This window comes from Capra hircus, chromosome 1 (assembly GCF_001704415.2).
Source record: "Capra hircus breed San Clemente chromosome 1, ASM170441v1, whole genome shotgun sequence".
Lineage (NCBI taxonomy): Eukaryota > Metazoa > Chordata > Mammalia > Artiodactyla > Bovidae > Capra > Capra hircus.
Window position 1 is genome coordinate 154,453,145 of NC_030808.1, and position 18,253 is coordinate 154,471,397.

Here is an 18,253-nt window from a genome sequence, read left to right on the forward strand (position 1 = left end):
AAGAACACATGAGGTCACTTAACTGTTACAGTCTGAATGCAGCAACAACTTAATGAGAGCACCACTAACAGTCAAAACACAACTGACCACATAAACCAGTCTTCATTTAACATTTCAGGTTTTTATCCACCCACAGTATTATGGGCTCTTGAAGTCCATCAACAGCAGATCCCAGGCTGTGATAGCCTTTCCCACGGAAATAAGAACTCTGTAATGAGCGTTTGACACTTTTAAGGAAATAAATCCAAACAGTGTAACACAACATCTGACAAGAAGGAAACTAAAAGTATTTTCTACAATTTATCTCAATGAATTTTCCAATCAAGATAGGTAATATTTTTCTATTTCATAATCAGGGAAAATGAGACTCATATACTGCCTGTGATCCCTGGTTGGCAGGAAGAGTCTAACTGCCTACACAACTTCACGTGAAGGGTCGGTGAACTACAGACTCCTTAAATTTGAGCCTACCCTTAAAAACATAGCGAATCCTAAAGCATTGTAAATTCATTAGAGCAATGGTTTTGCCTCCCAGAGGACATTTATTGGCATGTCCAATAAAAAGAATATTTATTGGCAATAAGCAGATAGAGATCAGGGATGCTGCTAAACGTCCTAAAATATAAAGGGTGGTCTCCTACAGCAAAGCATTATCTGGCCTAAAATATTAATAGTGCTGAGGGCAGGAGACTCTAGCATAGAGTAAAATGTCCATAAGCACTGTGCCGTTTTCCTACATAATAAAATAACATTTTCTTCAGGGATGTAATCTTTTTTTATATGAATAACATTGTATGTAGAGGATACACTAAATAAAAATGCATATACTGTGGAGAATGTGTATACGGGAACTCTCTGTACTTGCTAATTCTTTTATAATATAAAACCTACAATTTCTCAAAAAAAAAAATTTTATTAACTTTTAAAAATATGTATTCTTCAGTACGTATTTTTAGATCATAAGCTCCTTATTGCAAAATTCAGGCTTAAACTGAACTGGGGAAACCACTAGATCATTCAGGTTTGACCAAAATTAAATCCCACATGATTATACAGTGGAGGGACCAAGAGATTCAAGGGATTAGATCTGGTAGACAAAGTGCCTGAAGAACTACGGACAGAGGATCATACCACTGTATAGGAGGGGACTAACCAAAACCACCCCCAAGGAAAAGCACTAAAAGAAGGAAAAATGACTGTCTGAGGAGCCCTTACAAATAACTGAGAAAAGAAGAGAAGCGAAAGGCAGAACAGAAAGAAAGAGATTTACCCAACTGAATGTAGAGTTCCACAGAATATCAAGAAGAGCTAAGAAAGCCTTCTCACATGAACAACACAAAGAAATAGAGGGAAACAACAGAAAGGGAAAGACGAGCGATCTCCTCAGAACTGGAGATCCCAAGGGAACATTTCATGCAAAGATGGGCTCAGTGAAGGACGAAAAAGGGCAAGGACCTATCAGAAGCAGAAGAGACTAAGAAGAGGTGGCAAGACTACACAGAAGAACCTACAAAAAGGTCTCAAAGACCCAGATGACCAAGACAGTGCGGTGCTCACCTAAGGCCAGACATTCTGGAGTGTGAAATCAAGTGGGCCTTAGGAAGCATTATTATGAACAAAGCTAGTGGAGGTGATGGAACTCCAGCTGAGCTATTGAAAATCCTAAAAGATGATGCTGTGAAAGTGCTGCACTCGATATGCCAGCACTTTGCTGAAAACTCAGCAAAGTGTCACAAGATGGGAAAAGGTCAGCTTTCATTCCAATCCCAAAGAAAGGCGACGCCAAAGAATGCTCGAACTACCTTGCAGTCATGCACGTTTCACTCGCTAGCAAGGCTATGCTCAAAACCCTTCAATCAAGGCTTCGACAATAGTGAACCAAGAACCTCCAGATGGGCAAGCTGGATTTAGAAAGGGCAGAGCAACCGGAAATCAAATTGCCAATCAACTAGGTCACAGAAAAGGCAAAGGAATTTATTTAAAACAAAAAAAAAGGGGAAAGAAATCTACTTCTGCTTGACTACGCTAAAGCCTCTGACTATGTGGATCATAATAAACGGGAAAATTCTTAAAGAGATGCCTCCTGAGAACACTGTACGAGAGACAAGAAGCCACAGTTAGAATGAGACACAGAACAATAGACGGGTTCAACGTTGGGAAAGGAGTACGTCTAGGCTGTATACTGCCATACTGCTTATTTAACTTCTATGCAAAGTACATCATGTGAAACGCTGGGCTGGATGAATCACAACCTGGATTGTGACTGCTGGGAGAAATATCAACAACCTCAGATATGCAGATGATGCCATTCTAAACAAGAAAGGGAAGAGGAACTAAAGAGCCTCTAGATGAAGGTGAAAAAGGAGAGTGAAAAAGCTGGCTTAAAACTCAACATTCAAAAAACTAAGATCAGGGCATCCAGTCCCATCACTTAATGGTAAACAGATGGGGAAAAAGTGGAAACAGTAGCAGAATTTATATTCTTGGGCTCCAAAATCACTGTTGATTGTGACTGCAGCCACAAAATTAAAAGACGCTTACTCCTTGGAAGAAAAGCTGTGACAAAATTAGACAGCATATTAAAAAGCAGAGACATCACTTTGCCAACAAAGGGCCAACTAGTCAAAGATATGATTTTTCCAGTAGTCACGTACAGATGTGAGAGCTGGACCGTAAATACGGCTGAGTGCCGAAGAACTGATGCTTCCAATCTGTGGTGCTGGAGAAGACTCAGATGGTAAGGAGATCAAACCAGTCAGTCCTAAAGGAAAGCAACCCTGAATAGTCATTGGAAGGACTGAAGCTGAAGCTTCAATACTTTGGCCACCTGATGAGAAGAGCTGACTTATTAGAAAAGACACTGATGCTGGGAAAGATTGAGGGCAAGAGGAGAAGGGGACGACAGAGGATGAGATGGCTGGATAACATCCCTGACTCAGTAGACTTGATTTGAGCAAACTGCAGGAGATAGTGAAGGACAGGGAAACCTGGCATAATTGCATTTCATGGGGTTGCAAAGAGTTAGACACGACTTAGTGAGTGAACAACATATTCTTTCACTAAAGTTATGGATAACTGTCTTAGAATCAATACCCCCAAAATACATCTAAAGTTATAAAAACAATTTAAATTTGTCAAAATTTTCCTAACAAAGTTAATGAAAGCATTAAGTCACAATTATGACCTAACTTTGTCTAAGTGACTAGCCAAGATATCTGTAAGTATTACAAATTCATAGGGCTGTAGAATATTAATACACTACCATTAATTTAGTGATTTTGCCTAAAAGTCATATGTTTTCTGCAATCTTTGTGATAATTATTAAAATCATTTGAGAACAAAATTCATTAATATATCATCAAAGAACTCCAGAAAATATGTATCAAGTAAATTTTCCACTCAATACCAATTAACCTCTCCAATCTCATGGCTTAACGGCAAAGAATCTTTCTGCCTTGCAGGAGATGCAGCAGACATGAGCTCCATCCCGGGGTCTGGCAGGTCCCCTGGAGGAAGAACCGGCAATCCACTCCAGTGTTCGTGCCTGGAAAATTCCATGGACAGAGGAGCTGTCAGGCTGCAGCGCATGGGGTCACAAAGAGTCAGACGCAACTGAGTGACTGAGCATCCACACACCATCTCAGACAGAGCTGATACGGTGCACGTTTCCTCATATTGGGCCTACTGCACTACACACAGAGTATCAATCAATGGCATCCTTTATCAGCGAGGATTAGATTACATCCTTCCCTAGCCAAAAACAGTTTAATAATTATAACGAGTTAAATGAGAGAAAAAAAAACTGAGGGAGAGAATTTCTCCCATGTAAACATCTTGAAGTGGACAATCAAAGGCTGATGTGGCAGCTCTAAGTATCAGGGGTCCGAATTCCTTCCCTCTTTTCGCTCTACCATTTACTGTTGTATTAAAAGTCACCTTGTACTCTAAGAAGGCTACAGGGACTCCAGCTACTACCCCTATCTCGCAAGTAGCAGAAAGAAAGAAGGGGAAGAAAGGCCCACCCATTCTCTTTAACGGTCATATTTCACAGTTTCAACGGTCATGTTTCAGCTCGTCAACTATAATCTAGCCCCTCTGCCCACACGCAACCATGTGAGGGACAGGAAACCTTCTCCAAGCGTGGTGATCGACAGAACCGAGATTCCTGGGCTTTCCTCGTGGCCCAGTCAGCAAGAATCCACCTGCCAGTGCAGCGGGAATGGTTCCACTCTTGTCCAGGAAGATCCCATATGCAGCAGGGCGGCTAAGCCCACGTGCCACAGCTGCTGAGCCTGTGGTCTGAGTCCTGCGAGAGGTCACCACTGAGCCCACGCATCCCAGAGCCTGTTTCTCACAACAAGAAACCACCACAGCGAGAAGCCCACACACCAGCCACCAGAGAGGAGCCCCACCTGCTGCAGTCAGAGAAAGCCTGCGGGCAGCAGTCAGGACCCAGCACAGCCTCAAGAAACAGGTAATCCTTTTAAAAACACTGTGATGTTTCTTATTAAGAAAGAAATTTTGCAGGGCAAATTATGAGAGGCAGTTTAAGGTGGAGATAACACTTCAAAGAAAATGGGAGATACACTCAAATTTTTCATTTACAGTGGTTCACAGCAAATACAAATATGTATGCATGGGTGTATGTGCGTATATATATTTATGAAAGAAAATCTGAATGTTTAACAATAGGCGAATGGTAAATAGATTTGAGGATAATCTCAAAACAGAACGCTCTATAGATACCAAATATTATAGATACAGAGGAATGTTCACAATATTATATGAAAGAAGAGGCTACTGAACAGTTCATATAGAATAGTCCCTAATTAAAGAAATATGCATACAAACACACAGCCTGCACGCACGCTGCTGCTTCAATAGTGACCAGCTCCTAGCCCACCAGGCTCCTCTGCACGTGGGAGGCAAGAAGACTGGAGTGGGTTGACCCTATCTTCCCAACCCAGGGGTTGAACCCGCATCTCTTATTTCTCCTGCATTGGCAGGCAGGTTCTTTCCCAGTACTGCCCCCTGGGAAGCTTTATACACAGAATATACTGATATGTACACAGAGGCACATTTTGTATCTATGTGCATATAGAGAGAGGTTTCCCTGATGGCTCAGCAGGTAAAGAATCCACCAGCAATGCAGGAGCCACGGGCTCAATCCCTGGGTTGGGAAGATGCCCTGGAGAAGGAGACAGCACCCATTCCATTATTCTTGCCTAGAAAAAACCATGGACAGAGGAACCTGTTGGGCTACAGACCAAAGGGTCACAAAGAAATGGACACAACTGAGCGACAAAGCACACAGAGAGACAGACAGAGACCACATAAAAAGCACGAGAACAGAATTAAATGGCAATAGTGGTTTAGGCTACGGGAAGCAATACGCTTTCATTTTCCCCATACCTTTCATTGCTTTCTAATTTTTCTACAACGAACACACAATATGCCTATAATTTTGTTCATGAAGATTTTGGCCTAGATGAAGAAAACCACCTTAAAAAGGCAATTAGATTCAAGCTTTAAGTTGCTCCTTGGAATTTCGTAATAACAAAAAGAGGAGGAGGGAAATCTATAGCTGAACTGTATTTTTCCCAACAGGGGCAAAATACATGTTTCTCCTGAGTTGGTGGTAAGACGCTAACTTCTTTATGCCCAGCTTGTTTTCAACTTACTGACACACACATATCACATTTGTCAGCTCCACACAACTCACTCCTAAGCAGATGCTGTATCCATCACCCCTAAGAATCTATCCCACGATAGTGATTGCTTTGTTCACCTCATTCTGTAGAACTAATCATTTGTACTTTCAGTTCAGTTCAGTCGCTCAGTCGTGTCCAACTCTTTGCGACCCCATGAATCGCAGCACGCCAGGCCTCCCTGTGCATCACCAACTCCCAGAGTTTGGGCATCTACAAATCCCTCCACTTTTTACATTTCTATTTTTCTTAGTTCTACTCCACTCTATTATAAACTGGATCCATCTAACAGAAATTACATCTTTCTCATATATTTGTAACTATTTTGCATTGTCTTGAATGCAACCACTAATCTATGGGCCATGTCTATAATTCCATCATTTCAAAAATGTATATAAAACTATAAAACACTGGTGAAAGAAATCAAAGAGGACACTAATAGATGGAGAAATAAACCGTGTTCATGGGTCGGAAGATTCAATATAGTGAAAATGAGTATACTACCCAACACTCTACAGATTCAATGCAATCCCTATCAAGCTACCAGCGGTATTTTCACAGAGCTAGAACAAATAATTTCACAATTTGTATGGAAATACAAGAAACCTCGAATAGCCAAAGCAATCTTGAGAAAGAAGAATGGAACTGGAGGAATCAACCTGCCTGACTTCAGGCTCTACTATAAAGCCACAGTCATCAAGACAGTATGGTACTGGCACAAAGACAGAAGTATAGATCAATGGAACAAAATAGAAAGCCCAGAGATAAATCCACACATCTATGGACACCTTATTTTCTACAAAGGAGACAAGAATATACAATGGATTAAAGACAATCTCTTCAACAAGTGGTGCTGGGAAAACTGGTCAACCACTTGTAAAAGAATGAAACTAGAACACTTTTTAACACCATTCACAAAAATAAACTCAAAATGGATTCAATATCTAAACGTAAGACCAGAAACTATAAAACTCCTAGAGAACATAGGCAAAACACTCTCCGACATAAATCACAGCAGGATCCTCTATGACCCACCTCCCAGAATACTGGAAATAAAAGCAAAAATAAACAAATGGGAACTAATTAAAATTAAAAGTTTCTGCACAACAAAGGAAACTATAAGCAAGGTGAAAAGACAGCCTTCAGAATGGGAGAAAATAATAGCAAATGAAGCAACTGACAAACAACTAATCTCAAAATTATACAAGCAACTTATGCAGCTCAATTCCAGAAAAATAAACGACCCAATCAAAAAATGGGCCAAAGAATACAGCATACTTGGAGCTGGTGCATGGGGATGACCCAGAGAGGTGTTATGGGGAGGGAGGTGGGAGGGGGGTTCATGTTTGGGAACGCATGTAAGAATTAAAGATTTTAAAATTAAAAAAAAATTAAAAATTAAAAATTAAAAAAAAAATGGGCCAAAGAACTAAATAGACATTTCTCCAAAGAAGACATATAGATGGCTAACAAACACATGAAAAGATGCTCAACATCACTCATTATTAGAGAAATACAAATCAAAACCACAATGAGGTACCATTTCACGCCAGTCAGAATGGCTGCGATCCAAAAGTCTACAAGCAATAAATGCTGGAGAGGGTGTGGAAAAAAGGGAACCCTCTTACACTGTTGGTGGGAATGCAAACTAGTACAACCACTATGGAGAACAGTGTGGAGATTCCTTAAAAAACTGGAAATAGAACTACCTTATGACCCAGCAATTCCACTGCTGGGCATACACACCAAGGAAACCAGAACAGAAAGAGACACATGTACCCCAATGTTCATCGCAGCACTGTTTATAATAGCCAGGACATGGAAACAACCAAGATGTCCATCAGCAGACGAATGGATAAGGAAGCTGTGGTACATATACACAATGGAGTATTACTCAGCCATTAAAAAGAATACATTTGAATCAGTTCTAATGAGGTGGATGAAACTGGAGCAGATTATAGAGAGTGAAGTAAGCCAGAAAAAAAAAAAAAACACCAATACAGTATACTAACACATATATATGGAATTTAGAAAGGTGGTAATGATAACCCTGTACGAGAGACAGCAAAAGAGACACAGATGTATAGAACAGACTTTTGAACTCTGTGGGAGAGGAAGAGGGTGGCATGATTTGGGAGAATGGCATTGAAACATGTATATTATCATATAGGAAATGAATCGCCAGTCTAGGTTCGATACAGGATACAGGATTCTTGGGGCTGGTGCACTGGGATGACCCAGTGAGATGGTATGGGGAGGGGCGGGGGAGGGGGATTCAGGATTGGGAACACATGTGCACCCGTGGTGGATTCATGCTGATGTATGGCAAAACCAACACAGTATTGTAAAGTAAGATAAAGTAAAAAAAAGAAAAAAAAAAGTTGAAGTAAAAGCACACACAAAAGAATGTATTATCAATTCTCTTGACACTGTAACCTCAAAGTGGAACCTTCACAAAGGTTCTCAGACTGAATTCACACTACTTGCATAATCCAATAAATCTCATATGAAGACCTATTTAAAGGGATCTTAAATGGTCAGTATCCCTAGACACTGGGGAAAGCATAGGTAAATTCTCAAAGACAGTAACTTCAATCCAAGCCTCAAAGAATCCAGTAACTTTCAAAAATACTCAAAAAAAAAAAAAAATCACAAAATAAGACACTATGAATGAGGGCCAACATAAGAAATAGAATAATTACACTACACATACTTCAATTATTGGAAAGACTATACAATAAGGATGGTACAAGTAACAGAAACACTTATAATATGAATGTGAATTAAATAAAATCTCAAGAAATAAAAAACGGTGGTAAAATTTTCAACTGAGTGGAAAAGTTAAACAGTAGAATCAATACAAACAGAAAGAATTACTAAATGTAAAGACTTTTAAAACCTATCTAAAATGCAGTTCAGAAAGACAAACAAAGAAAATAAGATACATAAGAGCAGAACAAAGAACAGAGTCAGGAGGTCTGACAAGACGCTTGAAACTGCTGCTGATGAAGGGCCCTTTTCTGAACAGCCGGTCTACTGAACAAAGCTTCTGTAACACACAGAAAACGTGAGTTTCTTTAAAAACCATATGCTTAGATGTCATGATAATATCAACCTGCTATTCAAAGCATCTATTTACACTGAATTTATCTTGATTCATTAAATACCAATGATACCAGCTTGCAGACCACCACTGACCTGAGGTCGCCTTTGAGTAGCAACAATCTAAAATAAAATAGATCAAACACAGAAAAGAATATAAAAGACAAAAGAAAATGTAGCTGCCATTCAAACAGATGATGAAAATTTTCAACACCAATTGAAGGTACAAATGGACAATCCACAATGCAAGAAAAAACAGGAAAAGATACATGTGAATATGTGGGTAACTCCTGACCAGGATAGGGGCTACACCTAACATAAATCACTGCAACACAATTCCAAACCAGCATTTCTATCATTTTTTTTAAACTCTTAGGGCTCAATCAAGCTCTAGATGTACTCTAAATAAACAAAAACAAAGACAAGTGGACATAGTAAACAAAGCTATCAGAGATCAAGTTTCAAGATTCAGTGACTTCCTCTCAGTCCATACTGAGAGGAAACACTCTGTCCACACTTCTCAAACTGTGTTTACTTCATTAGTTATTTCTAATGTGTAACTAACTATATAAAAGAAAAAAATCCAAACTTACATTAGCAGAGACTGAAAATGCTTTCAATTATATGGAAATGAACAGCCTTCCAATTCCGTTAACTGTTCCTTTGAATGTGAGGTGAGCTTTAGCATACGTTACCTATTACATCCTCTAATCATAACAGGTTTTTTTAATCTCTAAAGGCAGTTCATTTAAAACATCCTGCTCAAACATCTACCACAAACCAAGTGTAAATTCATACCTACATGGCAAAGCAGGAACTACGGAATCACAGCTCCTGAGAAACAGTCGTAACTAATATCTGTACGAATCTTTGGTCACTTTTCAAATACTTGACACACAAATAACTGAAGCATGATACACTTACGGGTTTCATAGAACAAATATAATAACGGTGAAAGCTTGCCCAGTGAAAGAACATGGTGAACAGCATCAAAAATATATAAGAAAAAACATAGAAATTGAATGTAACAATATACACCAAAAAAGATAACCAAAATCCAATCAAAGGCTGCTTCTTAGCATCATTCCCCATTACATGAAACTGGAAGGACAATCATTGGGCACACACAGCTTATAAATGAAACGAAGTGATGTATTGACCTGTTTGATTCAGTGTCACTAAATTCAAACAATTTAGCAAGATATTTAATGTAATTGCTTATTTGATCTGAGTAAGCTTTATTGACTATGTCAAAGCCTTTGAGTGTGTGGATCACAATAAACTGTGGAAAATTCTTCAAGAGATGGGAATACCAGACCACCTGACCTGCCTCTTGAGAAACCTATATGCAAGTCAGCAAGCAACAGTTAGAACTGGACATGGAACAACAGACTGGTTCCAAATAGGAAAAGGAGTATGTCAAGGCTGTATACTGTCACCCTGCTTATTTAACTTATATGCAGAGTACACCATGAGAAACACTGGGCTGGAAGAAGCACAAGCTGGAATCAAGATTGCCAGGAGAAATATCAATAACCTCAGATATGCAGATGATACCACCCTTACGGCAGAAAGTGAAGAGGAACTAAAGAGCCTCTTGATAAAACTGAAAGAGGAGAGTGAAAAAGTTGGCTTAAACTCAACATTCAAAAAACAAAGATCATGGCATCTTGTCTCATCACTTCATGGGAAATAGATGGGGAAACAGTGGAAACAGTGTCAGACTTTATTTTGTGGGGCTCCAAAATCACTGCAGATGCTGACTGCAGCCATGAAATTAAAAGACGCATACTCCTTGGAAGGAAAGTTATGACTAACCTAGATAGCATATTCAAAAGCAGACACATTACTTTGCCAAAAAAGGTCCATCTAGTCAAGGCTATGGTTTTTCCAGTAGTCATGTATGGATGTGAAAGTTGGACTGTGAAGAAAGCTGAGCACCGAAGAACTGATGCTTTTGAACTGTGGTGTTGGAGAAGACTCTTGAGAGTCCCTTGGACTGCAAGGAGATCCAACCAGTCCATTCTAAAGGAGATCAGTCCTGGGTGTGCATTGGAAGGGCTGAAGCTGAAACTCCAATACTTTGGCCACCTCATGCAAAGAGTTGACTCATTGGAAAAGACTCTGATGCTGGGAGGGATTATGGGCAGGAGGAGAAGGGGATGACCGAGGATGAGATGGCTGGATGGCATCACCGACTTGATGGATATGATTTTGGGTGAACTCCGGGAGTTGGTGATGGACAGGGAGGCTTGGCGTGCTGCAATTCATGGGGTCGCAAAGAGTCGGACACGACTGAGCGACTGAACTGAACTGCAGATTCATACGGTGCTACCTCTGAGGTTATGGGGAAAGAATTCAAACTGAAAAAAAAAAAAAAAAAAAAAACTGGGCTGAGTAGTTAAAACTAGATCAAGTAAAAGTAACTATAACAAAAGGCTTAGAATGGCAAAAATTGTCAACCCTGTATTTGTTGCTCTTATTGCTGTTGAGTCACTAAGTCATGTCCAACTCTTTATGACCCTATGGACTGCAGCATGCCAGGCTTCCTTGTCTTCACTATAATCTGGAGTTGCTCAAACTCATGTCCATTGAGTCATGATACTACCTAACCATTTCATGTTCTGTCTTCCCCTTCTCCTCCTGCCTTCAATCTTTCCCAACATTAGGGTCTTTTCCAATGAGTCAGTTCTTCTCATCAGGTGGCCAAAGTACTAGAACTTCAGCTTCAGCATCAGTCCTTCCAATGAATATTCAAGACTAATTTCCTTTAGGATTAACTGGTTTGATCTCCTTGCTGTCCAAGGGACTCTCAAGAGTCTTCTCCAACACCACAGTTCAAAAGCATCAATTCTTCGGCATTCAACGTTCTTTATGGTCCAACTCTCACATCCATACATGACCATAGCTTTGACTAGACGGACCTTTGTTGGTGAAGTGATATCTCTGCTTTTTAATACACTGTCTAGGTTGTCATAGCTTTTCTTCCAAAGGGCAAGTGTCCTTTACTTTCATGGCTGCAGTCACCATCCCCAGTGATTTTGGAGCCCAAGAAAATAAAATCTGTCATTACTTCAATTTTTTCCCCTTCTGTCTGTCATGAAATGATGAGACCAGATGCCATGATCTTAGCTTTCTTAAGATTTTCAAACCAACTTTTTCACTCTCCTCTTTCACCCTTATCAAGAGGCTGTTTATATCCTCTTTGCTTTCTGCCATTAGTGTGCTATCACCAGCATAGGTGAGATTGCTGATGTTTCACCCAGCAATCTTAATTTCTACTCGCGATTCATCTAGCCTGGTACTTTGCATGATGTAATCTGCATATAAGTTAAATAAGCAGGGTGACAATATACAATACAGCCTTGTCTTCAGTTCAGTCGCTCAGTCGTGTCCGACTCTGTGTGACCCCACAGACTGCTGCACAATGGGCTTCCCTGTTGTTTACCCACTCCCAGAGCCTGCTCAAACTCATGTCCATTGAGTTGGTGATGCCATGCAAACATGTCATCCTCTGTCATCCCCTTCTTCTCCTTCCTTCAATTTTCCCAGCATCAGGGTCTTTTCCAGTAAGTCAGCTCTTTGCATCTGGTGGCCAAGACATTGGAGCTTCAGCACCAGTTCTTCCAATGAATATTCAGGATTGATTTTCGTAAGGATTGATTGGTTTGATCTCCTTGCCGTCCAAGGGACTTTCAAGAGTCTTCTCCAACACCACAGTTCAAAAGCATCAATTCTTCAGCACTCAGCTTTCTTTATGATCCAACTCACATCCATACATGACTACTGGAAAAACCATAGTTTGACTGGACAGACCTTTGTCAGCAATGTTTCTCCTTTTTAATATGCTGTCTAGGTTTGTCATAGCTTTTATTCCAAGAAGCAAGTGTCTTTTAATTTCATTGTTGCAGTCACAATCTGCAGTGATTTGGGAGCCTAAGAAAATAAAGTCTGTCACTGCTTCTATTGTTTTGCCATCTATTTGCCATGAAGTGATGGGACTGGATGCCATGATCTTAGTCTTTTGAATGTTGAGTTTTAAGCCAGCTTTTTCATGCTCCTCTTTCACTTTCATCAAGAGGTGTTCCTCTTCTTACTCCTTTCCCAATTTTGAACGAATCAGCTGTTCCATGCTCAGTTCTATCTTCTGCTTCTTAACCCGTATACAGATTTCTCAGGAGACAGGTAAAGTGGTCTGGTACTCCCATCTCTTTTAAGAATTTTCCAGTTTGCTGTGATCCACACAGTTAAAGGCTTCATCATAGTCAATGAAGTAGTAGTAGATGCTTTTCTGGAATTCCTTTGTTTTCTGCATGATCTAGTGAATGCTGGCAATTTGACCTTTGATTCCTCTGTGTTTTCTAAATCCGGCCTGTACATCTGGAAGTTCTCCATTCACATACTGCTTAAGCCTAGCTTAATGGATATGAGCATTACCTTGCTAGCACATAAAATAAGCCCAACTGCACAGCAGTTTGAACATTCTTTGGCTTGCCCTTCTCTGGGATTAAAATGAAAACTCATCTTTTCCAGTCCTGTGGCCACTGCTGTGTTTTCCACATTTGCTGAGATACTGAGTGCAGCACTGTAGCAGCAGCATCTTTCAGGATTTAAATAGTTCAGCTGGAATTCTGTCACTCCCTCTAGCTTTGCTCGCAGTAATGCTTTCTCAGGCTCATTTGACCGCATACCCTAGATGTCCAGTTCTAGGTGAGTGACCACACCGTCATAGTTATTCAGGTTATTAAGACCATTTTTGTACAGTTATGCTGTGTATTTTTGCCACCTCTTCTTAATCTCTGCTGCTGCTGTTAGTTCCTTGCCATTTCTGTCCTCTGTCATGCTCATCCTTGCCTGAAATGTTCCCATCATATCTCCAATTTTCTTAAAGAGAGAGTCTTTCCCACTCTATGGTTTTCCCCTATCCTTTCGCATTGTTCATTTAGGAAGGCTTTTCTCTCTCCTTGCTATTCTCTGGAACTCTGCATTCAGCTGAGTTTATCTTTTCCTTTCTCCCTTGCCTTTCGCTTCTCTTCTTTCCTCAGCTGTATGGAAAGCCTCAGCAGACAACCACGTTGCATTCTTCATTTCTTTACTGCTGGGTTGATTTCAGTCCCCACCTCCTGTATACTGTTATGAACCTCCATCGTTAGTTCTTCAGGCACTCTGTCTACCAGATCTAATCCCTTGAATCTATTCATCCCCTCTACTGTATAATCGTAAGGGATTTTATTTAGGTCATACCTGAATGGCCTATTGGTTTTCCCTACTTTCTTCAATTAAATCCTGAATTTTGCAATAAAGAGCTCATGATCTGAACCACAGTCAGCTCCAGGGTCTCGTTTTTGCTGACTGTATAGAGCTGCTCCATCTTCAGCTGCAATAACATAATCATTTTGGTACTGACCATTTGCTGATGTCCGTATGTAGAGTCTTCTCTTCGGTTGTTGGAAAAGGGTGTTTGCATGTTCTTTTGACAAAACTCTGTTAGCCTTGGCCTGCTTCATTTTGCACTCCAAGGTCAAACTTGCCTGTTATTCCAGGTATCTCTTGACTTCCTACATCTGCATTCTAACACCCTATGAGGAAAAGGACATTTTTTCGTGGTGTTATTTCTGGAAGATTTTGTAGGTCTTCACAGAACCAGTCAATGTCAGCTTCTTCGGCATCAGTGGTTGGGGCACAGACTTGGATTACTGTGATGTTGAATAGTATGCCTTGGAAACAAACCAAGGTCATTCTGTCATTTTTGAGGCTGCACCCAAGTATTGCATTTTAGACTGTCTTGTTGACTGTGAGGGCTACTCCATTTCTTCTAAGGGATTCTTGCCCACAGTAGCACATATAATGGCCATCTGATTTAAACTCACTCGTTCCTGTCCATTTTAGCTCACTGATCCCTAAGATGCTGATATTCAAGTTCGCATTTCCTGCTCGACCGCATCCAATTTGCCTTGATTCAAGGAACTAATATTCCAGGTTCCTACACAACACTGTTCTTTGAAGCATCAGACTTTACTTTCAATACCAGACATATCCACAACTGAGCGTTATTTCCACTCTGGCCCAGCTGCTTAGCTCTTTCAGGAGCTGTTAGTAACCGCCCTCTGCTCTTCCCCAGTAGCATACTGTACACTTTCCGACCTGGGGGTTTCATCTTCCAGTGTCCTATCTTTTTGCCTTTTCTTACTATTCATGGGGTTCTCAAGGCAAGAACACTGGAGTGAGTAGCCATTTTCTCCTCTAGAGGACCACGTTTTATCAGACCTCTTCATTATGACCTGGGTCTCTTCACCCACCCCTCCTGGGTTGCTCTGAAAGCATGGTTCAGAGTTCACTGAGTGTTGCAAGCCCCTCTGCCACAACAAGACTGTGATCCATGAGAGGGTATCCATACTTAACCCTGAAGAACCAAAAGTTCAAGCCATTCGGAAAAGCTCAGGGGCAAGGTCCTTAAATAACAAATTCTCCCCAAACTATGCCACAACTGTCTTGATTCAAAGCCTCAGCAGATAAAAGAGACACAATATTTTAACTTGGTAATTTATAATAAAAATGGATTTAATCTGGAAATTTACAGTGAAGTTTATTTTTAAAAATGCATTGCAGCTAGACATAAACATCAGGCAATGGAAATATTCAGCCTTATAATTTAAAATTCTGAAAGCTCACACCAAGCTTGACCAACACTAACCCACTCCAATACAAAGAAGAACTAAAATGAAATATCCCAGTGTCTTTTGAGTTTTTATTTTGTATTCTCCTTAGCTGCTTTAAGTCTTCACTGTAGAGAGAGAAAGGCAGGTTTTAAAAACACACCTACATGCATATACACATCCATGTAAAACTGCCCCCATAACTGCAAACTCTTCACTGGGCCTTCTTGATCCTGACTGAAAACATGACAGTGAGTAACCAAACTTTTAAACTTTATGCACTTCCTTTAAGAATACACTGTTTAGTAAAGGAAAACCACAAAGATCAAAATTTATCATCACAAACTTTGCAAATAGCTAAAATTGGGGGGGAAATAAAGGCAAGCAGTATACTCCTGAATCCGTCAAAAAAGGACTTGAGCTTCTCACAGGGAAACGCTAACGACTCAAATAGTGTCTGAGTCTGAAGATTAACTGATACCTGAAGATTAACATCCAAAGGCACACAGTCACAAATTTTCCCACCGAGACATGCCTAATAAGTACCCTTGTAAACAATGAACTCATATATATGGGAGTCTGGAAATGGAACCCCAAAATTGTTATCAATAACCATTAATATTCTTTGGCACTGTTATTTTTAAATGACTGTGTTCATTCTTTCCATTATACAATATCCCAGTAAAATTCCACTTGAAAAGAATATATCATGTTTATACTGCTTCTTCACATATCCAACATTAAGAAGGAGATAAAGGATCTTATCCTTCTGCTCAAACCAGAACTTCACACCTCTGTTGGAGGACCACATACTTTAGACCAGAGGGAAAGATAATTCTAGTAAGCCTCCAGGTTTATTCTGCTATTCTGTTCCATAAACACTGGATCCACCAAAGAATCAACTCTACCTTTATACACACATACAAAGACATACACACTATCAGAAAGCTTCTCTTTTAAAACTTTTCGGACTACATCAAACTAAAATGCTTCTGCACAGTGAAGGAAACCAACATCAAAATGAAAAGGCAACCTACTGAATGGGAGGAGATATTCCCAAACAATATTTCTGAGAAGGGGATAACATCTAAAACATATCAAGAACTCTTCCTGCAAAAACAAACAGCTGCGTAATTCCACGGTGGTCCAGCGGTCAGGACTCCAAACCTCCCCTGCAACGCTCAACCCCTGGCCAGGGGAAAAGATCCCACACGCGGCACGGCATGTCCAAATAACAAGCAAAGCACAAAGCCCAATTAAAACATAGGCAAAGGACCTGTTCTGCCCAAAGTTTTCACTCGTCTCAGGTTCAAAAGAGTTGTTAACAAAATACGCCACTTGTTAATACAAATAAATTATACAAATTTCTATTAGAGAACTATGTAGCTTACTTTCAAAGTACTAACATTAAAAGAAAAGAGAAATAGAAAGAGCAGAGAATACATCACCAATTCGGGTTCTGACCAACGTCCAGTCTGGGACAGTGCTGGGAGTCCTGTGTCACACTATACCTGGAGTCCCAATCGGGAAAGGGTCCCAGGCAGCATGTCCACTCAGGCCGTGAAAGCTCAAAGACTGCTTGGGGTTTCCTCTTATAATCCCAGGAAGGTCACAAACTGACATCATCATCCATCTGTGACCAAACCACAGCTTTGGTTTCCTGTTAATACTGTTTGTTTTGTTGTGTGAACTTGGAATGTAGTTTTGCTTGGGGCTCGGTTGGTCAGCCCCCTCCAGGTCTCAGGAGTCTCAAGATTTCTCCCCCGTCTTATCTCAGGTGCTGCAAGCCTTCCACTCACAGCAGGCCGGCACTCTCAGTCACTCCCAGTCAGGACAGTGTCCAGGCAGGTAAGAAGCAAGGTCAGAGGCCTGCTCTGCTTTGTCTCTGAAATCTAAACAAGACTCTTCATTTCACTTCCCTAACAAGATCTAAAAACACATTTTTCTGAAGAAGACATATAGATAGCCAAGACGTACATGAAAAGGTTCGGCATCACTATCATTACAGAAATGCCAATCAAAAATAATTAACTATCAACTCACAGGTGTTACAATTATCAAAAAGATAAGAAATAATAAATGCTGGGGAGGATATGGAGAAAAGGAAATCTTCATACACGATTGGTGGGACTATAAATTGGTACAGCCACTATGGAAACAGAACACAGTGTCCTCAAACAGTTAAGAACAAAACTACCATACGACCTGGCTATTCCACTCCTGGGTATTTACCTGAAGAACAAGAAAACACTAATTCAACACGATATGTATATCCCTATGTTCACTGTAGCATTATATATAACAGGCAAGATATGAAAACAACTGAAATGGCCACTGACAGATGAAAGGATAAAGAAGATGTATCTCTCTCTCTCTCAAATACACACACACACACACACACACACACACACGGGAATACCACTCAGTCATAAAAAGAATGAAATCCTAAAAAAATTTTTTTTGATTAAAAAATGAATGAAAATCATGCCATCTAAGACAACACAGATGGACCTTATGAACACTGTGCTAAATAAAAGAGATCAGAGAGAAAAGGACAAATACCATACGATTTTACTCAAATGTGGAAAATGAAAGAAAAAAGTAAATAAAATAAAACAAAAACTCACAGATACAGAGAAAAGATTAGCAGCTACCAGAAGCTCAGGGGTAAGTAAAACGAGCGCAGGGAGTGAAGCGGACGTGATGGATGGAAAACTAAACCTGTGGTCATGATCACTTTGCGGTACATACAGATGTCGAATCACAATGCTGCATACCCAAAACCTA

General features: G+C 40.2%; 1 protein-coding gene across 2 annotated transcripts in view; it reads right to left on the reverse strand.

The window, feature by feature from the left end:
- TBC1D5 (TBC1 domain family member 5) overlaps positions 1-18,253 on the reverse strand; it is a 588,062-nt gene that overhangs the window by 516,586 nt on the left and 53,223 nt on the right. The gene's annotated exons all lie outside the window — the stretch shown is intronic.